Genomic DNA, 18708 nt, shown 5'->3' on the forward strand with positions numbered 1-18708 from the left:
TTTAAAATGTCAATTCAGAATAGTATTAACATAATTCCCAGATGGAAGCATTAGTATTCACGCTCCCCCACAATGCCTGGCAAAACTTGCTGACATGTCTAAAATGGAAAATGTTATTACTACCTGCAGTGTCAGGGAGTCCTCCAAGGAATACATGGAAGTAAGATGAAAGGTAGAGTTGGAGAGAAAACACTCGATGTTGCAGGCTGGAGGTGGGAAGGGTGGGTGGGAAGGGACTGAGCAAAGGGAAAAATGAGTGTTTTTTGTTTTTTCCTAATTGGGGAACCCGTGGACCATGGTCAAGTTCTTGGTCAGATAAAAGCCTGTTTGTCAAGGAATCTAAATGAAGGGCTCAGGAGTAAGTAAGAAACTTGCATTCTGATTCAAGCTCTGCTCTTAAATTCCTGGGTGACATTGGGGAAGTCCCTCTACCTATCTAGTCCTCAATTTTCTTTATATTTAAGTGTGTGAGCTTATGTGATGCTCGGGTTTCTAGCTGTGACATTCTCTTTGTGCAAATAGGCATGGCTCCTTTAAAACACCTTGGCAGGCCCGAAGGCAGCATCTCATGAAAGGGGCATTCCAGAAGATGCTAGGCCACCTCGCCATTTGTTGTTTCTCACTGGCACTTTGTACATAAAGTTTGACTCTGACTGACCAGCCTCAATCTTGACTCCTCTCAACAAGAATGCTGGCTTTAATGGTGCCAGACACATTAGATAACCACCTTGCAGACCTTCCATCCCCGGAATTGCTTATTGCCTCTGCTCTATATTGAGTCCCAGACTCTATTCTGCAAAGAGAATATCAAACATTTGTGCACAAGAGTCTGAAACGTCCCAGGAAAGACAAAGTTGGAAAAGACATTTGTGTTCACTTAGCCCAACTCCCCTCCCACTGTAGTAATCCAGATAGCCTGCCTATGAAGCTAAAAAGGAGTGGGAAAGGTTAAGATTAGAGTAATAGATTAGGGCCAGTACAGGGAGGAATTTTGCACTTTACTGTCAGCTAGCCTTTCCCAAAGAAAGCTCTATGGAGGATAATCCCCTGTAAGGGCCAGTGAAACATGGAGGAGAGTCAAGCCAGGTCAGGACTATCTCCTTCACCACTCGAATCCCAGAGGAACATACAATGTCTGGCACATAGTAGGTGCTCAATAAATATGTGTGGAATAAGTAGATGAATCAACACACAAATGTGTTCATTGTAGTTATATACAGAGCAAATAACTGTTCATAAACACATATATTCACACACAACTCCACATCTGTGAATGCAAACACACATGCACATATGATGCACTCAGCCCTATGCATATCTCCAGTGCCCATCCAGAGCCCCAAGGTCAGGACACAGACATCATACCCACTGATGTGAGTCTCTTGGATGGGATCCAGAGAGCCCCAAGCAACCATCACTTTACTCTCAGTCTATCTGCCCCATTTATAGTTGAAATAAAACGTGTCAGGGATGCTTCACTGGAGACCAATGTAGACGTGGAGGGAAATGGAGAAATATCAGCCCAGCTTGCATTCTGGCTCACTGGCTTGGGGGAGCTAAAGGCATAAACGAGTTTGGACTTAATTGACTTTTTTATTGGGCTCTAATTCACTAGTACTTTTCCAGAGACTGACTCCAACAGGCAGATGCAGGGTTGAGCAGTCTGTGGAGCTTCCAGCCCCCCTTGCTGCTCTCCCAGAGCCCTCAGACCTGTTCTCAACTACTTCTGCACATAGAACCACCCTTGGCTTCCCGGTCACATGAAGAAGTTGGCTTGTCTCCTTGGGTCCAGCCTCCGTCTTTTGCTGCCTTCCAGTAGGCCTCTCTTGTCATAACTCCCTTCCTGCCCAAGGGTATTTCAGTTCAGTGCAATAACATTGATGGAGCGCTTGCTCAATGCCAGGCCCTGTGCAGAGTGCTAGGAGACAGAGATGAGCTAGAGTGAATCTCTGCCCTCTGGGAGTCTGGAGTCAAATGGCAAGATGGAGACATGGACACATCAATTCCACTGTCTAACACATGCTAGGAATGAACTGAGAACAAGGCTCGATGGGAGAACAGAGAGGACAGGGATTTGGGAAAGACTACCTAGTTGGGATCCTTTGCTGCCTCTTGAAGCAGGAGGGGGAGAGGGGTAGTTTGCCGGCATAGTATTACTGGAAAGATGCAATAGCAGATTCCAAAGACAAAGAGGGATGAAAGAGTATGGTGTGTTCAGAAAATTTGCAAGAGATTCCATGTGACCCAGCAGTGCCACGGAAGAAAGTCCTGGTGATCTGCATCCATGAAGATCACCCCGTGGAGCTCAGTTCCATTCTGTAACACATGGGGCCGTCATGAGTCAGAATCGACTTGACAGCAACAGGCTTGAGCTTTTTGGTTTCTTTGTTACTGGAGTGGAGAAGGAATGAGGAAGGTGCTCGTGAAGGAAGTGAAGTTGGGAAATACGGATTCAGGCTCATCTTGCTACTAATCACCAGTGTGACTCTTTCCTTCTCTGACTCACAGTGTCTTCATCAGTAGCATGAAGAGTTTAAACTCATTGAGCTCAAAGATCCAGATTGTTTTCATACTCCTTCTGCTGGCCTAAGTCTCTGACTTTTAAATTGACATTGATTTGAGTCAACTTGGAATGAAGTTGGCCACAGAAAGCCTGGTGTGGAACGTAAGGGATTCCAGAATCTTATAGCACTACTGCTGGTCCCTGCCCTTCCATTGGGCCAAGGCAATGCTCTGGAAGTGGCCCTTTTTAGTTCTCTGCCTGAGACCTGCAGGCCACATGAGCTCCCCCTAGCTGGGTGGGAGAGCAGAACTGGCTCAGGGACACCATGGGACTAAGCACCTGTCACTCAGACAGGAAGGCCAGTGCTGCGTTTCATAGCTTACCACCCTGAATGGTTCAGATTCTGGAGACACTAGTATTTAAAAGGACCAGCTTCAATTACTAGGACAATTTCCAGTTTCATCGCATAATGAGATATGACTGAAAGGCAGAAGATGGTTTAGAAAACCCATGGCAACCCCGTGTATGTCAGATTAGAACTGTGCCTCATAGAGTTTTCCATGGCTGATGTTTTGGAAGCAGATCACCAGAACTTTCTTCCGAGGAGCCTCTGAGTAGATGCAAACCTCCAATCTTTTGGTTAATAGCTGAGCGTGTTAATCAATCGCACTATTCAGGGACTCCAGGACACTCTAAAGGCCCAAGCAAACATCAACAGTTCCTCTTTAGTACAGGTTATCCCTCCATACATCCCAATTTGCCTGGGACAGTACCACGTTATGCCAGTTGTTCTGGCACAATTATTGTTGGCGCCACCACCTTTCATTCTCAATGTCCTCCTTTGTGTAGTAAATTTCATGATCATCCTGGTAGTTGAGCTTTTGCAAGGGAAGGCATTATAGTAGGGGGCAGCATGCAGTATTGGGAAGAAGCAGATTTTAGAACCACACTGATGTGGGTGTTAATCCCAGCTCTACTTGGGTAACTGACTTAACCTTTCTTATATATAAAATGGGGATCGTAAGACCTCCCACATTGAGTTGCTTGGAGAAATAAATGAGATATTGCATGCAGATACCTAACACATCATGTCCTCAGTATATGTTCTTTCCACTTCTATGTCTTTACCTGTTGTTGTCTGGTCGATTCTGACACATAACAACCCTATAGGACAGAGTACAACTGCCCCCACAGGGTTTCCAAGTCTGTAAATCTTTATGGAAGCAAACTGCCACGTCTTTCTCTCATGAAGCAGCTGGTGGGTTCCAACCACCAACCTTTCAGTTTGCAACTGAGCACTTAACAACTGTGCCATCAGGGCTCTGATGCCTTTGGCATACCAGTAATGCTCAGTGCTGGGCATAGAGTAGGAGATTGGATGTTGAATGAAGGATTGAATGAGTTCATCAGTCAGTCAAGCACAGAAGCAGAAGGTAGGTCCTCACCCTGTACCTCTGCTCCCTCTGCTGTCATGAGATGAGATCTGATCATTCTGAGATGCTTCTATTGTGGAGGGAAGATTCCTTCTTTTTCCAGCCTGCCTCCATCCCACCCTGACCCTGGCCCAGTCTGCTCATAGACCCTGCATTGACATTTCTCTTCTGCTCCCCTGTTTTTGACCTCCATTCACTTTCTCTTGTTCTTTGTTGCTCATTTTCAGTGCTGGTGGTTGTAGGGGAGGCCATCATTCCCAGGCCTGAGCTGGAATATCAGTATAGACCTCATCCTGTGTTTGTGTTTCCTAAGTCCTTTGCATGGTTCCTGAGCCACCTCATGGCAGCAGTGTCAGATACTTGAGAACACATGGACTTAGGATCCACTCAGATCTGAGTTAGGAGCTCTGGTAGCATAGTGGCTAAAAGCACTTGACTGCTAACCAGAAGGCTGGCGGTTCAAACCCACCAGCCACTCCTCAGAAGGAAGGTTGGGCAATCCTACTTCCGTAGTGATACTGCCTCGGAAACCCAAGGAGGGGTCGCTATGAGTTGGGGCCGACTCGAGGGCAAACAACAACAACAACAACAGATATGAGTTTGAATCTTGGCCCTTACTCATGTGCTTAAAGGGTTGGGTTTGAGATAATAACTTACTTACGGTGGAATGTTTGTAACTTCTCAGAGTCTAAGTTTCCTATCTCTAAGACCAAAAACTAAAAACAGTACCTGTTGTCATCATGTCAATTTCAACTCATGGAGACCTAGGTTCCTGATGAGACCACTGTGAAGATTAAGCAGGTAACCATTTATACAACCCAGCATCAAGGTCTTCACAGTCTGGTCCTAACCCACCTTTCCCATCTCATCTTGTACTTCTTACCTCCTCACCACCCCCAAATCCCACTGGCATGCTCCCTGCTCCCAGAGCACCTGTACACTCGCTCATGCCTCTGTCCCCCTGCTCATGCTGTTCCCTCTGCTCTTCCTCATTTACTGTGCCCTGAAATCCTTCCCCTCACCCAGCCAGTGTGAACCTACCTCCTCCTCAAAGCCTTTCTGACCTGTCATGTCAGAACACTCCGCCCGACTCAGGTGCTCCCCATGTATATTTGGCCAATTCCTCCATTTACCAAATATTCCTTCAGCTATTGTTTATTGTATGTATTTGCTTACATACCTGTACCTCAAAGAGACTATCGAGTCCTTCAGGGTGGGAACCCTATCTTGTTTGTGTCTCTACATTATAAACTGAAGGGACCCTGGTGACACAGTGATCAAGCACTTGGCTTCTAACTAAAAGGTCAGTAGTTTGACCCCACCAGCCACTGTGCAGGAGAAAGATGAGGCAGTCTGCTTCCATAAACATTTGCAGCCTTGGAAACCCTATGGGACAATTCTACTCTGTCCTATAGGGTCTCTATGAGTTGAAGTCAACTCGACAGCAACAGGTATACTGTGAAGTACTTTGAAACTTTGCAAAACAGGGTAGGCGATAAGCTGACAAACTTAAAATTCAGATCATGATTTCTACTTCCAGCCATATGATGGACTGAGCCAACACAAACCCATCTCCCACAATGTACACACAGAAAAAACCACTGCCGTCGAGTTGGATCCAACTCATACCAACCCCTCCTTGGGTTTCCAAGGTGGTATCACTACTGAAGTAGATTGCCCAATCTTTCTTCCGAGGAGTGGCTGGTGGTTCATGGGTTTGAACCACCAGCCTTCTGGTTAAAAGTCAAATGCCTTAGGCACTATGCCACACACAGAAAAGCAGGACAAAATATACTTTAAGCATTTTTAAATGCAGAGCCAAGCTCTGAAGAAAGTGAAAGCCAGGTGCCAGGAACCAAGACACACATAAAGCCAGGACACAGCAACAGCTGCCTCTCCATGAAAGGGGTCTGGAAAAACTCTACCTACCTATCAAGTGAATGGGGTCTCTTCTGGAGGTTCTTGGTGGCAAGTATGGGTGTGCTCGGTTCAGATTAAATTCCCTGAGTGCCTATGTTGCGCCATCCCTGAGCTGGACACAGGGGATTTTGAAATGACTGACCCACAGTCTCCTCCCTACAGTCGATGTTAAAACACATCTTCTAGAAGGGCAGAGACCCTTTGGGACACATTCACTGCTAATCTGAATACTTGATTCACATTATCTCATTTAACTTCAAGATAAGGTGTAAGAGTATTACAAGGAAGTTCATTATTGAGAAAGCATGCTCTGAAGAGAGGGCCAAGGGTATGGCTGGAGAACCATTTGCTTAAGATTCAAGGGAAGATAACTAACTACCCCAGGGCAGGGACAGAACCAGCATTCAAACCCAGGCAGTTTGACTCTGGACCTGCAAGTTTAAATGCTATGGTGCATAATCTCATTGTGCCATACCATTTCTAACTGAGTAAGTGGCTAGAGGGGCTGACAGAGCATTCTCGAATGCTGTGGTCAGGGCAGACCGGGCAGGCCCAGGTCCTGGACAGCACTTGTGAGGTGCCCAGCGTCCAGCTCAGCCCTCAGTGATGAGCTCTGATCCTAAAAAAATTAACTCCCTGGCCTTTAGGGAGTTAACTCCTATCTTGGGATAATTGCATCTGGCCCGTTTCCTCTGAGGCTCTTTTTGATTTTCTTTTCCCCTCCTTACTGTGCATCTGGCTCTAATTCCCTTTCCCGGGTCCCATTTGGTGGTTACCACTTATGTTCTAAAACGCGCCATTAGGCGTCTGATATATGGCATGTTCAGTGGGGCAGCGATGCTGGTGCTCCACGCCGCCATCTGGGAAATGAGAAGGCTACTGCTGCTGTCGGCCAGGAGCGCCACCTGCCGATGTCACTGCCCATCAATTCCTTGGGTCTCTGTGGGCTCAGCTGGAGGGGAGAGGTCTGTGTTCAGATCCACCCTCACAGCACCCCCAAAGACCCAAACCTTGGAAGAGGCAGGCCTGTCCCACCCGTAGCTCATACATCTGTTTGTTAAACAACACACATTAGACATCTGTTGTGTACAAGGCAGCATCCCTGGGTGGTATAAACAGTTAAGGACTCAGCTGCTAACCAGCTTACGCAGAGATACCTCCAAAGAAAGGCCTCGTGACCTCCTTCTGAAGAAATTGCCATTGAAAATTCTTTGGAGCACAGTTCTACACACATGGGGTTGCCATGAGTCAGAATCCACTCAAAGGCAACTGGTATGTGTGTGTGTGTGTGTGTGTGTGCATGCGCATTAGGAGTGGGAGAGGGAAAAATGACAAAGATGCATTTCCTGCCCCTGTAGTTTACTGTGTGTGAAATTAAGGCCTGGTTAAGGCTAGCTCAGGGTCTGGGGTAGGGTTACAAGTCAAGATCTTCAAGGTGCAGCTGAGTGAGTCTGGCACCATCAGGACTGCTAACAGGAGACTTTCCTCTGGTGATGTAGACAAACAGCTCTCCAGCACAATGCACTGCAACAAGAGACGGGAATGACCCTTGGTATGCAGAGTCCCCAGAAGTTGCCCCTGAAGATTGCATGGAATTCCTCTAGAATCCTGCAGTTTTATCAGTGGAAGGATCCTTATAGAATTTTTCCCCCCTACCTTTTAAGCCGGAGATCTGGTAGCATAGTGCCTAAGGCACTTGACTGCTAACCAGAAGGCTGGTGGTTCAAACCCACCAGCCACTCCTTGGAAGGAAGATGGGGCAATCTACTTCCATAGTGATACTTCCTTGGAAACCCAAAGAGGGGTCGCTATGAGTTGGGTCTGACTCGACGGCATATAACAGCAACAACAACAACCTTTTAAGCCAGCCTGACCCATTCAGATATCCCTCCCTTAATATCCCAGTGGCAGCTGATGTTTGAAACAGACCTTAGAGCCTCATCCTTTTCTCCCCATTTGGATCCTGTTTTTATATGGGCTCATCTTCCCCTTGTAAATAATAATAACCATAATGGGAATGGCTGGCTATACACCAAGCACCCAAGCTCATTTAATTCTCACAACAACCCTCTGAAGTGAAGTACTCCCGTTTTGCAGATGAGAAAGCTAAGGCTCATAGAGGTTGAATGCCTTGTTCAGATTCACACAGCTAGAAAGCAAGCACAGTGGCATGTGGACTTGATACCCAAAACTCATGCTGTCACTTGCACCACCCTGGTGCACAGCTAAGGGGGACTGAGAGGAGGAAACTATCTGGAGGGACATTTTGGAGGTAGAATTAACAAGACTTAAACCTGTAAAAAGCTGCTAACCAGCCCCCCTCACATCTCTGCCTTGGAACAGAGTGGAACCTCACGTGAATATTTACAATATAGCAAAGACTCATTTTGTTAATCAGTGACAGTACTGGGCCACCCTGGAGAGCCCAAAACCATCTCTCTGCCATGCCTAGTGAGTAATTGGCACTCAAGAGATTTCACATACTGGCTTGCAATGAGTCTAATTTATATTCAGGCATATTGCAACGTGCTCAGATGCAAATCTTAGACTGTGTTCCGTTGCTCAGAAATATTAGCATATGTTTCATAGTGTCTCCATAGTGGAATACACAGAGTCCTAACTTCTTGATCCCACAGACTAGAGTCTCAGATCCTCGCTCTGCCCCTTACTTGCATGACGCTGGGCAGGTGGTTTTAGCCTCTTCTGGATTCCATTTCTTCTTCTCTAACAGTGGGAATAGCAGTAAGGCTACTGGGAAATTTAAGTGGATTAACGTGTGAAAGCGCCTGCCCAGCACCTGACGTGGCAGCAGTCACTCCATCTCAATGAGCCCTCTGGAGAGGGTCTGCAACAATTATCAGCACTCAGCCGTCAAATGTTTACCCTCCTCATCCCCCAGAAGAACAGTGAGTTGGCAGGGCTGCAGACACAACAAAGCTTATTAAGGAACTGACATTTGATCTTCCAACCAGCTCTTCAGAACTCACAGTGGGTTGGCACATCTGTCAACTCACTTGGTCCCCACAGCAACACCGAGAGGCAGGAGGACTACTCTCATTCGATGAACGAGAAAGCAGATTCCCAGAGCCAGAAAATGGAAGACCCTGGACTTCATCCATGTAACCCTGTGAGGTATTATTACCCCCATTTGTCAGATGAGGGAACCCCAAGGTCAGAGAAACATAAGTAACCAGCTCAAAGTCACATGGCACAGAGCTGATAGAACTGAGATTAATACTTGGATCTGCCTAAGGAAAAAGCCCTTTTCTTCTCACTCCTCCATGATGCCTTTGCAAGTAGCTCACTTTCTCTGAACCTCAGTTTCCCATCTGTAAATGGGACAAGGGTGTCTACTTTGCAAAATTGTTGTGAGAATTTGCTTCACATTTTCTCCACATCTGTTTCTACTCTTGTCTTCATCTGATTTTATCTGCAGCAGGGCCTGGACCAGGGTGAGGCAAGTGAGGTACCTGAGATGCAAAATTTAAGGAAGCACTCACTCTCAAGGTTAGTGCAAATGCAGCCTCGGAAATTGAGTTCCTCCTTAACTTTTGACCCTAAGCACCTCATTTGCCTAATGCCAGTTCTGACCCTGATCTGGGAGTAAGGAAGCATGAGTGGGGTAGGAAGAGACCACTGGAAAGGCAGGCTGCAGGCCTGCTGATGTAAATAAAAGCAGTAGGTGAGATTAGACCCTTGCTACACATGTGCACAGCTTAACAGAACTATGGAACAAATACAACACAGGTGGACCTTGCGTTATGTAATAGGTTATGTTTGAAAAGCTACATTCTGTACATTGATGTTCATGAGTCGATGATGACTTTAGAGCTGTTGCATCTCCTTGATGACCGTAAGTTGTCTTATTTCCATTTCTCCCCTTACAGTTCCTTGAGGGCAATGTCCACATCCTATTTATCTTTGTATTCCCAGGACCTAGCATAAAATGTGACATGCTGTACTTGCTCGTTTGATGGTGAAAGAACTAAAAAATGCTTTGTCTTTCATATTAAAGGATTCTAATCATCTTAGATCCTTTGATACTTAGAGCATAAGTCAAGGAAATACAGCACCATGAAAACTACATGGGGCTGGGAATCTTGTCTGCCAACACGAGACAGTAAGGTTTGGGATGCTCAATATTAGTCCAGTGTACAAAGCTAGTTAATGGCAGAATTAGGATTTGATTCTATGCTCTCTACTAGAGTGCAGGGGCCAACTCGAAGCTATGTATTTGAAATATGCAAAGTCCTCCCTCTGCCTCTGTGACCAGCTAGTCTGCCTTCTACTCAAACCCCCAAATTGTTCCCCTTGTATTGCCCGGTGGCACCTGCCCAAACCTTGCCCTACTTTCTGGCATTGCCCTTATGACAGAAACACTGTAACCACCCATAGAACTTACATTCCCCTGGCACAAGGATGGCAAGTAGGATTCATCTCCCTTGCCAGCTCCAGTAAGCTCACTGTGGCAGCCAGGATTGTTGGGCTGGAAAATACTGTGAGACCCAGAGGGAAAGACTGTTGTGACCAATCAGTGATGTCCACTATGGACCAAGGAAAGGGAGCGAGTGATACCTTGCACGGAGTGTATCTGCCTACCGTTTTAACTCCACGTCAGGAATGCAATCTGATGAAACCCCAGAAAACCCTCTGTATTTACAGATCTGTGATGGTTTAAAACACTCAGAATGCAGACTTTGCTACTAAACTCACATGATACTCAATCTCTAAGACTAGCCATGGGAAAGAACCAAAAGACAGTATCCTCTGAGCAGTTCCTGGAGATGCTAAAATATGTTTTTAATGAGAGACTATGAAACTGGTGAGAATGTAGCATACATTTCCATGCTGTGTGGATAGTTACCTCTCTGACCTTTTCTTGATCAGTTTTTAAATCTTGCTGCCTTGGGACGGTTTTGGGTCCTGGCATTAATTGGAACATCTGCTTTTCCTCTCTAAACATCATAACCAATCATTTGGTTTTCACTGACACGTTGATTTCAGTGCAGCCCTGTAAAATAATGTGAAATTAGCCGAGAATACAACTGAACACACTTCTGATACCCTCCTCCCCCTTCCCCATCCCCACACCTGCACAAAACAAGGGAGATGCCCAGCAGGTGTGTAATGAGGCGGAAACACGAAGCAACAGGTATCCTATCTCCAGATTGGCCACCCAGGTATAAAGCAAACTCACTTGGGTTAAGCCAGACCGAGTCCTTGAGAGAGGTATTAGGAAGACAGGGAAAAAGTGAGATTCAGCTAAGCAAAAATGTCCAACCAGGGTGATACTAACTTCTAATATGGGGAGACCCAAGGAATGTTCCAGAAGACATCTGGGCACTGCACTAATTAAGGAGACAGCAGTTAGAAGTGGGAACAGGATTTGGGGAAAAAAAAAGAAAAAAAACAGTAAAAAGCATTTGTAATGAGAACCATGAACCCTGAAATCAATCCTATAGAAGTTTACATTTCAGAATCACTCTGGTGGCGTAGTGCCTAAGGCATTTGGCTGCTAACCAGAAGGCTGGCAATTCAAACCTACCAGCCACTCCTTGGAAGGAAGACTGCGCAACCTATTTCTGTAAAGGTACCACCTCGGAAACCCAAGGAGGGGTCACTATTAATTGGAACTGACTCGATGGCAGTGAGTTTGGGTTTTTTTGGTTTTATTAATAATATTAAGGAGGAGGTCTGGTGACGTAGTGGATAAGGCATTTGGCTGCTAACCAGAAGGCTGGCAGTTCAAACTCACCAGCTGCTCCATGGGAATGAGATGAGATTGCTTGATGGAAGCAATCCATAAAGATTTACAACCTTGGAAACCCAATGGGGGTCACTATGAGTCAGAATTGACTCACTGGCCGTGACGAGATTAATAATAATAGTAGTAGTAGAACTGTGCCCCACAGTGTTTTCAGTAGCTGATTTTTTATGAGTAGATCACCAGGCCTCTCTTCCAAAGCACCTCTGGGTGGACTTAAAACCTCCTACCTTGTGGTTAGCAGCCGAGTGTGTTAACTGTTTGCACCACCCGGGAATGCTTACTAATAATAATATGAGCTGAAATTTATTAAACACATACCCTGTGCCAGCCACTGCACATCCATTAGCTCATGAGTAATGAGAAGACAGGTAAGACTCCCCCCACCCCCCACCACCATGAGACTCTGCACCGCACGACAATCAAGTGTGGCAGGAGTCAGTGCTCCATCTTTACATGTCTAGGCTGTTGTACCTTAAGCACTCCTTGCCTCCAATTTGTTTGCCTGGAAACTGTATGAGGGCTAGGCCAGCAGGAATAGTATCGGTGGGGTTGGGGGTGGAGGGTGGTGTGGGATGCAGCAGGAATAAGAAAATGGCAGTGGGACTGGGGACATTTTGTAGCTATACTTCCTCTTTTACTTTTTGAGGCCTTCTTCCTTCTTGAATTTTGCAGCCAGCCCCTCCTGGGTCCTGCTCCCACTTCTGAGTACAGCTAAGAGGATGCTCTTCACAGTTAGCACTGGCCCACTAGCCATGTGCTCTTTTTCAGTTGGTCCACTTATCTTGGCCCTGTGTTCCTAGGTTTGGTTTGGTGACTTGTTGGCAGTGGGCCTATCAGAGAGCCAGGCCTGGGGAAGGCTGAGGTTGCCCCAGGTCTCCTTGAAAAGAACAGATGTCAACTCCTCTTAATCATTGCATCCCTGCATCAATAATTATCTAATATCTGGTGTCTAAACTCCATTATTTAAGGACCTGTGGTTGTGCAGTGGGTGAAGCATTTGTCTGCTAATGAGAAGGTCAGCAGTTCAAACCCACCAGCTGCTTTGCAGGAGGAAGATGAGGTCATCTATTTCCATAAAGATTTGCAGCCTTAGAAATCCTGTGGGGATCACTGTAAATTGGAATAGACTCTATGGTTGTAGGTTGGGTTTGGTTTAGTAAGCTGCATTATTTAGAGGAAAGTGATGGTTCAGTGGTAGAAGTCTCCCCTTGCATGCCAGAGACCGGGTTCAATTTCTGGCCAATGTATCTTGAGCACAGCCACCACCCATCTGTCAGTGGAAGCTTGTGTGTTACTATGATGCTGAACAGGTTTCAACAGAGCTTCCAGACTAAGAGGGGCTAGCAAGAGAGACCAGGTGCTCTACTTCTGAAAATCATCCAATAAAACTTCATGGATTCTGACAATCCAAGCTGTGTGTGGGGTTGCCATGAGTTAAGGACTGACTCGGCAGCAGGTAACAACAAGCTCCATTATTTCGTGTACACAGTTCCTGGCACATAGTAGGTGTTCAGCCAGGGTGATCTGACTCCAAAGTCGATATTCTTCACAAGCCCTACCTGCCTCTTAGTACAGCCTATACTCAGCTCCAAGGTTGCTGGAAGTATTAAGTTCCAGAAATGGAAGAGAACTGGACTCATGGGCAGAGGTTGTCAGTGTGGCCCTGCTAAGACCAGGAACCCGTCTAGGAATCTGCCTCAACCCGGTCAATACCACCGATATCACCATTACTCTCTCTAGAGAAAATCTGCAACAGCCACCACCACCACCACCATTGTCCACTGCCCACTGGCAGCTCCTATCTCTGCACTCTCACAGTGCCTGGTGCCACCCACGGATTGGCCCCTAAAGGGCTGATGTATCTCTGTATCAGCAGAACCTGGTGCCAAGCCTAACACAAGAGGTGTTCTAGAAATGCTCACTAAGCGAATGAATGAATGAACCACCACAAACATGGTCCCAGATGGGACAAGATCTCAGATTCCTTTTCCACAGCCAAATAACGACTCTTCCCCCCCCCCGTCCGCCCCCTCCCCTGCTCCTGCAGTACTCATGCATGATCCAAACCACAAACAGCAGAAATGCTCCCTGCCTGGATGGAGGATATTTTTTGGAATACAGAGCACTTTCAGACCCACTATAGTCCTATTGATCTTTACAAAAACTCTTATCACCATTTCCAGGATGAAGGGGTCAAGGCCCAAAGAGATGAAATGACTGCCCCAAGTCCGTGGGTAGGGCCAGCATTGGAAGCCAGTTCTACCAGTTTTCCAGTGCCATGCTTTAGTTCTTTCACTCAAATACCTGCCATTAATTGCTTAGTATGTGCCAGGTAAAAGGCCCCTGGGTATCACAAATGGATATTGTTGTTGTTGTTGTTGTTGTTATGTGCCGTTGAGTCGGCCCCAACTCATAGCGACCCCTCCTTGGGTTTCCGAGGCACTATCACTATGGAAGTAGATTGCCCAACCTTCCTTCCGAGAAGTGGCTGGTGGGTACTCAACGATTACTGGAAAGGTTGGTACCTACCCAGAGGTGCCATGAAAGAAAGGTCTGGCAATCTGTTTACAGCCAAGAAAACCCTATGGAGCAGTTCTACTCAGTAATATATGGGGTCACTGTGAATCAGAATCAACTCAACAGCCATGACTTATATATCAGGTACTGGGCCAGGCACTGAGACTCCAGGAAAGAAAATGACACAGCTCCTGCTACCTCTAAGAGAGAGTAGAGGACCTCAGAAGAAAGACGAACCAACATGTCATTGTGTCCCCTTTGAATTTCCATCCGAACCACACTCCTGCTACCCCCTCTCCCAGCCAGTCAAGCTGCCTTCTGCCTTGAAAGGCTCTGGCTCCCCACCTCCCACTTTATAATCTCAAGTCACACTCAATTTGGGGTGCTCAGATGAGCCGTCAAGGGAGATTCATCAGTGGAGGTCTGGCATTTCCAACGGCTTTCCAGGTGAACGAGAGCCTTGAAGTTGCCCTTCTGACTCTGAGTTGTCTGCCAAGAGAGCATTTGCACACAAAATATTTGAATTGAAGAAGAAAACTCAGCATTCCCCATCACTCCCCTCGGTGCTGTTTTCTAACTGAAAGACAGATTTGCAGTCGCTGGATGCTCTTTTCTTCTCCATGGCGTTAACACGTCTCCTGCTGCACGGTCTGAAGATCGCTGGACAGTTGCCCAGCAGAAAAGGCCCCGGCTGCGCTGCAGGCTTGGAGAGAGAGAAGACAAGAGGGACACTCTGAGCAAAGCCAGCACAGGAAATGTCACATCCCAGCAGATGGGTGCAGGAAGTAGGGGGGCAGGAGGTGGAGGAAAAGGGGCAGGGGTCACATTATCATATCATACATTCAGATAATGCTAAGCGTTCTTCTAACAACCCATGCGTATAAAGGAAAAAGTCAGGTGGACCACTCTGTAGCTGTGGGAACACCAAGGGCAAGTTTTTTGGCTGCTCAGAGCCTCACTTTTCTCATCTGTAGACTGGGGAGAATGACATCTGTGTTAAAAGGGTTCAAACCCAGCAGCTACTCCTCGGAAAGAAGGTTGGGCAATCTATTTCCATAGTGATACTGCCTCAGAAACCCAAGGAGGTGTCGCTGTGAGTCGGGTCCTACTCGACAGCACATAACAACAACAAATGATCGATGGTGTCAAAAGCAGTCAGGACATTTGCCTGCATGTGGTGAATGCTCACTGATTGGCCAGTCTTCTCTTTCCCTGAGAAAAGGACCCCTAAGAAGAAAGAATGAGAGCAGTGATGTCCTGGAAAACACCATGGCCTCCTGGTTGGGAAGAAGGGCCAGGTGTTTGAAGAGGGCCCACAGACTCCTCGTCTTCTCTCCTGGTGACTATGCCTGCCACACGGAGCTGCTTCTGTGGATATTTGTTGAAATTGCATTTTCAATCTCATTTTCAGGGAAAAAACAGAGTTGTGCAGTACACCTTGGAACATAGTTTAGGGGAAAACAAAAAACAGTTATCGTCAAGTTGATTCCAGCTCCTGGTCTCCCTTCTGCCCCCTGTGTGTCAGGGTAGAACTGTGCTCCACAGGGTTTTCAAAGGCTGATTTTTCGGAAGTATCACCAGGCTTTCTCCCCAGTCCCCTCTGGGTGTAATCGAACCTCCAACCTTTTGATCAGCAGCCCAGCACATTAACTGTTTGTACCACCCAGGGTCTCCAGCAATAAAGTGGTGGTCAGAAATGCCTGTTGTAGGAACACATGTATAGAAGGCAGTTTTTTGGTTTTTGTTATTTTTTAATGAGACACAGTCCTTGCCTTCAAAGGGCTAACTGTCTAAGGCAGCCTCCCTACACATCAATTCCTTGAGCTGTTGTTAATATCCAAGCACACAACATCACAAAACCAAAGGCAGATTCATTTGGTTTACTGGACGCCTGGTAACCCATCTGACAGACATTCTCACTTCCCAAGTGTGTGAAATATGGTTGAGGGACTTGAAAGAGAAAAACAAAGCAAGCAAAACTGAATGGTTAGCTTTAACATGCAAGTTATTTTCAAAATAGCCTAATGAGAAATTTCAGTACCTCATTGAGAGGAAAGCTGAATCAATTCAGGGGGGAACAAGGCTGAAGTTTAGAGGCATTTGGAGCAGTGCAATTTCATTTCTTTTGAGTGTAATAAGCAAGGAGACAGGAACCCTGTTGCCTAGGAGAAACCCTAAAGGTCAAGATTAATGAACGGGTGAGAAGGTTTGAAGCTTGCTGGCCCAGTTGTGTGCTGGTAAGTGGATGTTTGACAGTCCTCAAGGGGGCTTATACATAATTTATTTTTCTTAAGTAGGTACATGGTAGAGAAATGCTGTTTACACTATTAATTGGATCAGAAAACCGTGTCTTTATGGATGTCAACCATTTTTAAACTTTCTTAATGAGGGCTCCACTTTGCATTTCCCAGACTCTGTCAGGCAGGGTGCCCCAACAGGTCGTGCTGAGCCTGGATGCACCTGGGCCTGAAGCAGTTGCTAATCTTATTCTTATACCTTGATGCAATGCCTCTGGAAGGGGATCCTACCCATTACCTTTAGGCCCTGCCACACACAAAGAGAAGAGCTCAGACTTGTGCCTCTAGCCTGAGTCAGATGCCAACTCCCCCCAAATTGGCTGTGTGACCTGGGGCAAGTCATTGCACCTCTCTGGGTCTCTGTGTACAAAATGAGAAGTTTGAATACAAAAATGTTTGGTATCAGGCACTTTCTAGGGTTCTCTGACTCTGAGTTGCACCTCCTCCCCTCCATCCCCACTACCAGGTTGAAGAGCCCTGATGTCTGAGAAGCACCTGCCTGGTGGGAGCACCATAAGTTGTAAGAGGGTGTGAGTATATGCTGCAGTTATGAGGGCAGGGGGCAAAGATCCCAAGCTTTGAAATTAGGCAAAGATAAGTTGTCATTCTGGCTGCTCTACTTACCAACTCTGTGAGCTGGCTAACCTGTCTGGGCCTCATTTTCCTTAACTGCAAAATAAGAGTGATAATACCAACCTCCCAGGGCTTGTTGCAAAATTAGAGATGGCAGATAGAAAGCGATTGGCACTGGAAGGCCCACCAGGTCGGGCAACAAAGCCAGTCTGTGACTTCACAACACAAGCTACTGGAAGGTCAAGGAGACACCCTCCACATCTCCATGTCCATATTTCTTTGATTTAGAAATGTGCAAACTTCAGATTGATGGTGTCCACTATGCCTCTCATTGAGTTACTGAAATTTCTCATTAGGCTGTCTAATCACCAGTTACAATTCAGTTGTTCGAATCCAAATTCAGATTTTCAAAGTAGATTTTATGCAACGAAGCAGACTTTCTCTCTCTTTTAGATCTCCATTGTTGTTGTTAGTTGCTGCCTGGTGGATTCTGACTGCTGGTGACCCTGTGCGTGCAGAGCAGATAGGATTTCCAAGGCTGTGACCTCTTAGAAGCTGATCGCCACACCTGTCTTCTGAAGTGCCTCTGTGTGGGTTCAAACCACCAACCATTCTGCTAATAGTAGAGCATTTAACTATTTGAGCTACCCAGGGCTCCAATGGCTCCCAGATCTCCATGACCCTCAGTAGTTCCATTGGCTAAAAGGCTTAACTTTACTAGGGAATAAGTAATGAGTGACATGACTGTTTTCTTCCACCTCAAACTACTTTAAATTGAGCTTGGTCTTGTGTAATCATAAGCAGAGAAGACAGGAACCACCAAGCCCACCTTTCTTCAATTCATCTCTTCCCCTCTGTAACCCAAATAACTTACTTCTCTTGTACTGAAAAGGAGAAATATAGTAACTACCCTCTAGAAAGAATTAACTAGAAATGAAGATGTCTATTATATAATCTTCCAAACAAATCCATTTGCATTCTCACCGTCATTTCCTTCAACCACGTGTCAAGACTCCCTTATCCAATTTGCAGAGAGTAAACTGGAATTCCGAATGGTAGATGACTTGCTCAGGATCACAGACTTGATAGGTTGTAATCTAGGTGGCTCCCATCCTGTCTGGCTCAAAATCCATTCTTCCTTCCTTTTAACTTCCTTAATGGTAAGGTCTCACCTCTTGGCTCTGTGGTTTTCAGCAGCCTCAGTTTCCTCAACTGTAGTATGTAGGGATATTATAATAAGATGCCTCCCCACCAAGATGGGTGGACCATAATTAGAAATGAGATACCAAAAGCAAACCAGGTGTTGAGTGTATTGTGAATCATTGCAACCCTGTGTGTGTCAGAGTAGAACTGCACTCTATAGGGGTCTCCAAACCAAACCAAATGCACTGCCATCTAGTCCGACTCATAGCAGCCCCTCCTTGGGTTTCTGAGGTGGTATCACCACGGAGGTAGACCGCCCAACCTTCCTTCCGAGGAGTGGCTGGTGGGTCTCAGTGGCCTTATTTGGAAATAGATCACCAGGCTTTCTTCCAAGACACTGCTGGGTGAACTCAAACTGCCAGTCTTTCAGTTCACAGCTGAGCATTTTAACCATTTGCACCACTCAGGGATCCCATTTGTACCATGTTTCCATTGTTAGCTGCTGTCAAGTTGGCTCCCAACTCATGGCAATCCATGTATTACAGAGTAGAATGG

The 18708-nt window shown here is 46.3% G+C and overlaps 1 protein-coding gene across 1 annotated transcript in view; it reads left to right on the forward strand.

The window, feature by feature from the left end:
* Positions 1–18708, forward strand: part of LOC103194004 (acid-sensing ion channel 2) — a 583672-nt gene that overhangs the window by 407795 nt on the left and 157169 nt on the right. The gene's annotated exons all lie outside the window — the stretch shown is intronic.

The sequence above is a fragment of the Orycteropus afer genome, unplaced genomic scaffold (genome assembly GCF_000298275.1).
Source record: "Orycteropus afer afer isolate SDZICR_OR568_19922 unplaced genomic scaffold, OryAfe1.0 scaffold00042, whole genome shotgun sequence".
NCBI lineage: Eukaryota > Metazoa > Chordata > Mammalia > Tubulidentata > Orycteropodidae > Orycteropus > Orycteropus afer.